The sequence below is a fragment of the Zingiber officinale genome, chromosome 1A (genome assembly GCF_018446385.1).
Source record: "Zingiber officinale cultivar Zhangliang chromosome 1A, Zo_v1.1, whole genome shotgun sequence".
Lineage (NCBI taxonomy): Eukaryota > Viridiplantae > Streptophyta > Magnoliopsida > Zingiberales > Zingiberaceae > Zingiber > Zingiber officinale.
Window position 1 is genome coordinate 128316111 of NC_055987.1, and position 9424 is coordinate 128325534.

Below are 9424 nucleotides of genomic sequence, written 5' to 3' on the forward strand. Positions count from 1 at the left end.
TAATCAAGTATAGTTTTGTAGTTCCTAAAGATCAACAAGGTGTAGAGAAAGAAGAGTACCTCTGGACAAAGAAGGAGAAAAGTAATTTTGTATCCAACAGTAGAGCGGAATATTACTTATTAAGTGTATTACCGCCTTAAGAAGTAAATTGCATCGAAAGCTACACATCGGCAAAAGATCTGTAGGAGAAGTTCCTAGAACTCCATGAAGGCACATCTGAAGCGAAGCTTGCACGACAGGACATTCTTTGAAGCAAGCTAATGAACATCTATCTAGAAAAAGGTGAGAAGATAGCCCAACTACACGTGAAGATCAAGGAGTTGATCACCGAACTGGTCAATCTTGGCGAAACGATAACCAACCAGGACTTGGTACGCTACGCACTCAACGCTTTTCCCATAACTCCAGAACGGACTTCGAAAATAGATGCCTACTACATCTCGAAGAATTTGGAGGTAAGTACTGTAGAAGAATTTTTTTTTTTACTTTGGAATTACATAAAACTCGATGTGCAGGTACAACAAAAAAGTCAATCCAGAATCTGGCACTAAAAGCCACCAAGAAGGATGAACCTGAGTTAGGCTCAGATCTGGAAGGAGACCAAGAAGCTTACATAGTAAGGAAATTTAGTTTAAATCTAACAAATTTAAAGAAATGTAAAACAGAAAAAATCTAAAAAATAGAAGAAAGGTTCTATGCTAAAGAAGGACACATAAAGGAGGACTGCTCAGAACTCAAAAAGAAAAAAAAGACAAGGGGCCTATGAAAAACAAGCACAAGAATCTCAAGGTCACTTGGGACGAAAGCTCATCATCCGAGTCAGAAATAGAAGTATATGTCGAACTAGCACTGATGGCTAGCCATGAAGAACAAAGCACCTCAGAAGCCAGCATCGATGAAGGAGGAGCAACTTCTGAAGAATGCAGCGAAGCAGAGGGAGAATCAAACTTCAGATCTGACATGGTAAATGAGGTATGCCTCTTACCTCCTGGTCAACTATACTTGGGTATTAAATCCATGACTAAATCAATGTGTAAATTAAAAATTAAAAATATTTTTTTTAAAAAAATTAGAAATAAAAATAATCTTGGCAAAATCTTGTTTAATAGAGGATCTTGAAAAATTAAAAATTGAAAATGCTAATTTAAAGGAACAAATAGAAAATTTAAAAAATCCCACACACTCAAATTTTAGATATTATTATAAGGACTAAATTGGTATTATAGATTTTATAAGGTCAAATCAGAAAAGTAACAAAAACATACATTCTTAGAAAATACTTGATCAATCCAGTAGGAAGGAACTTATATTAGGTTTCAAAATCATGCTTAGTTTAAATTGTGTATATTTCTAATTTTAATTTGATTTAATATTTGCCTCTTAATTGCCTAATGTGATCACATAAATTTCTTCATACAATATTTGTTCAAAATTAATTAGGTATTAATTTTTTCGAAAAAGAAGATTTTGTATAAAATTTTTTTAGATTTTTTTGACCATTCTATTATTATTATTATTATTATTTTAACAAATATTAAATTTTTCAATTTAAAAATATTTTACAAGGTTATTTTTATAAAATTTATATTTTGATAAATACTTATAATATTCTCTGTCTAATAAAATATTTTTAAATTTTTTTTACCAATATTTAATCTTCCATGAATTATTTATCCAAATACTAATTTTAATATTAAAAATTTTTGAACACTCAATTTTTGAAAAATTATTTTTTTTACAAAATACTTACTCTATTACAGTATTATAAAATTTTCAAGATTTTTTGAAGCTCAAAACTATTTTTAAGCATTTTTAAGAAACTATTTTTAAGTTGGAGCGGAAGGTTGCTCGAGAAGGCCAAAAAATGGGTTCGTGTGAGCTTTATTCCGGATGGCCGAAATCATCCAAGAGAGTGGATCCAGAGCATAAGACCCGAACAAAAAGTCAACTAGGTGTTAACTGGAGGTCAGGTGAAGGCCGGGGCCATTCCGAGCGCCCAAAGCTACTTCGGGTGTCCGGACCGGTTTGGTCTAGCCGGGCGCCTTGGCGAGGCGCTCCTGTGCGAAGGCGGTTCGGGAGCCTGAAACCCTTTTAGGCGCTTGAACCCGAAAAATTTATCCAGATTGAGCTATTGTGATCCATTGCACAGTGGATAAAGTTTTATCTACACTCAGGCACCCGGAACTCTTCCAGGCACCTGGAGCAAAGCTATAAATACAACCCTGATCTTAGTAGTCAGAATAACACTTGTAACAACTTCTATGCTTACACTTCTAGTTTTGTTCTTTACTTTTTACGCTTTCAACGTTGTAAGAGGCTACTCTGTCTTTGGAAGAAGGAGATCCTAGTAAGCTTTATTTGTCTTAGATTAGTAATCATCTGATTGCAAACCAAGTAAATCTTTCTTGCCTATGTCTATATTTTATTTATTTATTTTCTGTTCTTATACAAGTGTTTGCCTAACTTAGTTCGAAGATCGAGAAAGGGTATTCGTTTATTTTTTTAGAGCTATTCATCCCCTCTAGCCGGTCGCTAAGGGACCAATAGCTTCGTCATCTTCTAGGTGACTTGTCATCAGTGCACATCTGGTGTAGGCTTCAATCTCTGATTCTGATGATAACATTTCATCCCACGTCGCCTTTAGGTTCTTGTGCTTTATCCAAGTCAATTTTTATTCTTGTCCTTGTCCTTCAGTTTTGGAAAGTTGTCCTTGATGTACCATTCTTCTTGACAATTATAGCATTGCACCTTTCGTTTGCTTCATGAAAGTTTCTTGGCCCGCGACTTGTTAAATTTGTTAGACTTAAGAAATTTATCAAACTTTCTTACCATAAATGCAGCCTCATCTTTATCGAGTGATGTGTCTAAATCCGATTCACCCTTCTGGTTAGCCTTCAGTGTTAGGTTATGAACAATCTTTTCTTCTTTTTTCTTAAGCCTGCACATTTCGATTCGTGAATTTCAAAAGTAAAAAATAAATTTTCTAATATACTAAGCTCGAGGTCCTTAGAGATGTAAAATGAGTCGACTATAGATGTCCACTCGGGTGTTCTCAGAAATTTATTTAAAGCATACCTTAATGAATCTTGGTTTGTTACTATTTCTTCGAGATTCATGAGTCCAGTGATCAACTCCTTGATCCTTGAGTGTAGATGTGTGACTGATTTGCCTTCTTCCATTCGAAGATTGCTGAGTTGGTTCCGAAGCAAATCCCGTCTTGCGAGTTTTGCCTCCAAGGTCCCTTCATGTAGCTCCAGGAACTTCTCCTAGAGCTCTTTGGCTAACTCATAGGCTCCGATCTAGTTGACTTCTTGTGATGGTAAAATGCTTAGCAGATGAAATTTTGCTTTGCCATTTGCCACAAAGTTATCTTGCTCCTTCTTTGTCCACAGGTATTCCTCTTTATCAACTCCTTGCTGATCTTTAGGTGCTACAAAATTATATTTTATAATTAATAATAATTCAAAATCTATTTTGGAGAATACCTCCATCTTCTTTTTCCAAGTCATGAACTCCCTCTCAAACGTAGGCAGGTAGATACTTGGTCCGATCATTTCTTGTGTGTTTCGGTTGGTAGTTAGTCCTTCTGAAGCGTCCTCGCTCTGATACCAATTTGTTGGTCTCGTACAACCGACAAGACGGGGGTGAATTGCTTGAAATTAAAAATGTATCATTCTCAAAGCTTTTGACTTAAGTTATACAAACACTTGTTAGGAAAATAGAAATAACTTGCATAAAATGAAATGAGGCTACCGGATTCACTTGGTATGCAACCAGGGAGGTTGCTAATCCAAGATGAATGAAGTGCACTAGCAAAACTCCTTCTTCGAGCAAAATCTTGGAGGTGGAGAAGCCTCGTACAATAATTTATAGCTCAAAACAATGAAAACATAAAGAAATGATTCGAATACAAGTGTTGTATTAAATCTCGAGCACCGGGGCTCCTTGTATAGTCTCACTGGTTGAAGTGACTGTTTGATGACACGGTGTGATCTGAGCACCTGGACCTGGTCTGGGTACCCTAGCTGGTCATCTCAATCCATTTCGCAACGGTAAAGGGATAAGCATTTATCCACTCCTGGGTGCCCGAACCATCTCCAGGCACCTGGACTGCTACTAACTTGGACCTGAAGTTGCTCCACTATAACGAGGCACCTGTTGGGCACCAAAGTGGTTCGGGTGCCCAGACCATCTTATCTAGGCACCCGGATCAGTCAGCTAAGTGTTGACCATTCGACATTTTCTCTGATCGCTTGGGTGATCCTCCGACCTTCTAGAGTTAAGCTCACCCAAACTCAACTCTAGCCTTCTCTCCTCGAGCAGACTTCTTCTTCGGCTTCTCGTGTCTTAGAAGTGTCATGCATGCCCTTCTAACTCCACCGACGTACTCTTCCGCAACTTCTCATCCCTCGGATGTACTGAACCCATTGACTTGATTCCCGTGTCATCCTTCTAGTTCGTCGTATCTTTCGCTTGACTTCTTATGTTCATAAGTCCCTGCACACTCAGACACTAGACATCGAATACATAGAGTTTAATTTGATTTGGTTGATCACATCAAACAAATACAAGGTACTTACACTACAAGGACATTGATTTTTAATGGAGTATTCTTTACTTGTATGTATGACTTTGCCACATTTTTTATAATAACAAAAGCATCAGGAAATTTATTTATAATTTTTTGTAAGTGAATGATTCTTTCCACTTCTTTCTCACATTGATTGTTGCAGGGATCAAAATGGGATGTCTTTTCATTCCAATAATTTTTTTTTTGTTCTTCAGGATACAACTTGCCTCCCCTAGCATTGGAAGATTCATTTCATCAAGTGGCAATATACAAATCTTGCAGTAAATAAGTCACCTATTAAAGGCTCCAAGTATTTAATAATGAATGGTGAATCATATCCTACGTAAATTCTAAATCTATGTTGTGGACCCAGTTTAGTTCTTTATCTATGTGTGATATGGATTTGTATTGTGATATGGGTTAGGTTTAGTGGGTCCCTGATGAAAAAGGGAAAGGAGATAGTAGAATTAAGAAGACAAATCAATATCGACCGAGATATACCTTGATGAAGGAAGACTAATATCGATCAAGATATGCATCAAGGGAGGAAAGCTAATATCGACCGAGATATACCTTAAGGGAGGCAAGTCAATATCGATCGAGATATATCTTAGGAGAGGCATGTCGATATCGATCGATATATACCTCAAGGAAAGTAGGCCAATATCGGCCGAGATATACCTTAAGGGAGGCAGGTTAATATCGACCGATATATACCTTAAGGAAAGTAAACTAATACCGATGAGAAATACCTTGAGAAGAGTAGGCCAATACCGGCCGGGATACATCTTAGGAAGGGTAAATCAATATCGGCTGGGTTTACAAGTTTAAGATAAGAAGTCAGGATTGTTTGAGGTGGCATATCTAAAATTAATTAAGTATACGTGATCGCCCGGGAATGAAAAGATCTAAAAGCTTTATAGAATTGGTAATATATTACTGAACGATTAGTTAAATGATAATGATAAACTGACCGAACAAGGTCTGGGTTTAATATTCGATCAATATAAAACATAGTATAATACCAAGCTATCTATAACATAAATAAAGACAGGATGAGCAAGTAGACTCATAATTAATTTAATAAAGATATCTGTATGTGATTGAATAACAGGTTTACCTATTTGGCAGGAAGTGTGCTTCTAGACTTTTCTGCAGGTACTAGACGACAAAGAAAGTACATCTGGGGTGCAAAAAAGATTCCTTAAAAGTCATTTACCATAAGTACGCAGCTTACATCATCTCATAACAAACTATAACAAACCGGGGCCCACTTCATGACTACGGAGGTTATGTGAAGTGGTATAAAAAGGGGAATCCTCTCCATTGGCCAGGTAAGTTCACATTACTACTTGCACTCACGAACCCTAATTGGGAACTACTGCTCATCTTCTTTTTCTTTCTTCCACATCAAGAGAGATCACTAACTTGAGCGTCGGAGGGCCTAGACAGGGATTCCCACCCCGGTCTTAGGTCACTGACGACAGTGTTGGTTGGTCTCTTGTGCGCAGGAAGTCTTGGAAGCTCCAGATCTCGGTTTTCTTCAGGTATATTTCTCTCTCATCATTGAATCTTCGCAGGAGAAGGACATTCTGTGATTTCATTCTCCTAGATTCGCTTTGGGTTTCTCGGATCAGTGTTCTGCAAGTATTATTCTTCATCAGCAGTAGGTTTTTCTCCCAGCTTTTCGTTTTGCAAGTTTCTCAGACAGGATCAACTTTGGCGCCGTTTGTGGGAAACTTCACCTGAATCTGAGACTACAAGATGGAAGAGGCTGGAAAATCAAATCTACTCACTATTAGCCGCGAAGATCTAGATTTTCTCATCAATACTCATGTACAGAAAGTTTTGCAACAACAACAACAACAACAACTTCAAGCTCATACTGGGGCTACTCTGCCGGTAGCTCATAATCCGATGATTTCGACTACTGAGCACCGGAAGGGAAAAGAGCCAGAACAAGAAGAACATGTATATTTCCCTTTGGCTACAACTTCCCCGACTAGGCGTCCTCGAGCTTTCCTTCGTACTCCTTTGGAACAGGGAGGATGAAAGCCTATATTTTAGGAATCCTCTAGAAAAGCACCAGATAGGGAGAAGCGCAAAGTTAAGATGATAGCCAGTGATAGCTCGCCAGAAAGAATCATTTCTCCATTCTCTCAAAGTGTACTGGATGATCTGCTTCCCAAGCAGTATCAAAATCTTCAGATCGACGAGTACACTGGGACTACAGATCCGGAAGATCATTTGTTAAAATTTGAGAACATAGCATTATTACAACAATTTTCTGATGGAGTCAAGTGCCGGATGTTCCTCACAACACTCGGAGGAGCCGCGCAGCGTTGGTTTAAGAGATTGCCGGAAAAATCTATCCGAAAGTTCAAGGACTTCAAGAAGGTTTTCTTACACCATTTCTCTAGCAACAAGAGGTACCATAAGACTCCCTAGAGTCTATTTTCAATTAAACAAGCATCTAAGAAGTCCATTAGAGCCTCTATCAAAAGATTTAATCAGGTAGCTATCGATGTACCTAATGCTACTACTAAAATATTAGTAAGTGCTTTTTCTCAAGGTCTGAATGATAATGATTTCTTTAAAGATCTAGTAAGAAATCCTCCTGTCAATTTTGACTCCTTGATCGAACGTGCCATTGAATTCATTAACGTTGAAGAAGCTCAAGCTGCCCGCAGGAAAGAAGGCACTACTTCTTCTCCTACCCCTGTTAAGGAGAAGGCTCTTGCTCCTGTCCCTCCACCTCGAGGAACTTGAGTAGTTTATCCACCTCATCGTCATCCAGAATATCGTCCGCAAGCAATACAACACGTGGAGATGCAACAAGAAGCACCAAGAAGGTGGTGTACATACCATAAGACCAGTAGTCATCATACAGAGGACTATTTTGTTTTGAAGAACAAGAGAGCAAACAGGGATCCTTATCAAAGGTAAAATTATTATCGGCAACAATACCCTAGACAGCAAAGTCCGCTCAAATTGGAATATCGCCCGGTCAAGCCTCAACAAGGCGCATTGCCAACCTTGGCCGGTACAAGTCAGGCGCCTGAGAAAACTCAGCCTGACGTCATGACCGCTCGACAAGAAGAAAATAAGAGCAATGCCGCCCGAGGCAACATTAATATGATCGCGGGTGGGCCTACTGATGGAGATTCCAACAGGACCAGAAAAGCACATGCACGAAGACTTGAAATACATGCCGTAGGGTGTAGCGTGGAAAGAGTAGTTGGTCCAGAAATCAGTTTTGAGCCCAGAGACCTCGAGGGGGTAGAAATACCCCATGATGATGCATTAATAATCAAGGTTGTGATAGCTAATTATGCTATTTCTCGTACCTTCATAGATACTGGTAGTTCTGTGAATATTATCTTCAAGAAAGCTTTCGATCAGCTGCAGATTGACCCGAGTGAACTTCAACAGATGGTAACTCCTTTATATGGATTCACTGGTAATGAAGTACAATCGCTGGGTCAAATAAAGTTGGCCATATCTCTAGGGGAAGAGCCTCTTATGAGAACAAGAAGATCCTACTTTATGGTGGTGGATGCCCCTTCCTCCTATAATGTGATATTGGGTCGGCCGACCTTAAATGAGTTTAGGGCGGTCGTTTCTACTTTCTGTCAAAAGATTAAATTTTCCGTTGATGACCAGGTCGGGGAAGTGCGGGGAGATCAGAAGACAACCCAAAAATGTTATGTGGAGATCGTCCGAACTGAAGCCAGCGCCGCTCGGAAAATCCAAAGAATGGAGGTTAATGACATTCAAGAAAAGTCATCTGTTCTGGTTTATGAAGAAAAGGAAGAAGTCCAGATACAAACAGGTTGACCTGAAGCTACTACATATGTCATGACCGATCTTGATCCTACATTGAAAGCCGAGCTGGTCCAGTGTTTAAAGAAAAACAATGATGTCTTTGCCTGGACATCCAAAGAAGTCATGGGTGTTTCCCCTTCAATAATGGAGCATTCTTTGCATGTTTTCCCAGATACCTGGTCGGTCATGAAAAGAAAAAGAAATTTTAGCGCAGAACAAAATCAAATCATCAAGGAAGAAGTGACTAAACTCATGGAAGCTGGTTACATCAGGGAGGTACAGTTCCCTAGCTGGCTAGCTAATGTGGTCTTGGTCTCTAAGCCCGACAACAAATGGCGGATATGTATTGATTTCCATGATCTCAACAAAGCTTGCCCGAAAGATTATTATCCGCTGCCCTGGATTGATCAATTAGTAGATTCTACATCTGGGTGTGAATACATCTCTATGCTGGACGCTTATCAGGACTATCATCAGGTCCCTTTAGCTAAGGAGGACCAAGAGAAGGTCAGTTTCATAACATCTGAAGGTACTTATTGTTATAATGTTATGCCCTTTGAACTAAAAAATGTAGGAGCAACTTATCATAGGCTTATGAATAAGGTCTTCCTATTGGTTAGTCCTAGGAAAACGTACCGGTTCCGCTGTACAAAAATTTTTGTACAAGTGTCGAACCTTTCCTTAAATAACCTATTGTGTTCTTTAGAAATTAAATTAGAAATCACAGACGGAACTTAACATCATTGATTCCAAATTTAACTTATCTGTTCTTAATGGTTTAGATTTGAATCGCAAGCGGAACTTAACACTATTGATTCAAATCTACCTAAGTTATTAATTCCATAAATACTAATTTCCAAACTTGGCTTCCAGGACTGCATGGCGAGGCACATGACCTTCTTGGATATGGGAGCAACCACCACCGCCTAGGCAAAACCTTTTAAGGAAAGCTAATATTTATTTCCTTAAATAACTCTAGGTTAACCAAAAAGAACAATCGAATCACAAATTCAAAAAAGAAGAAAACAC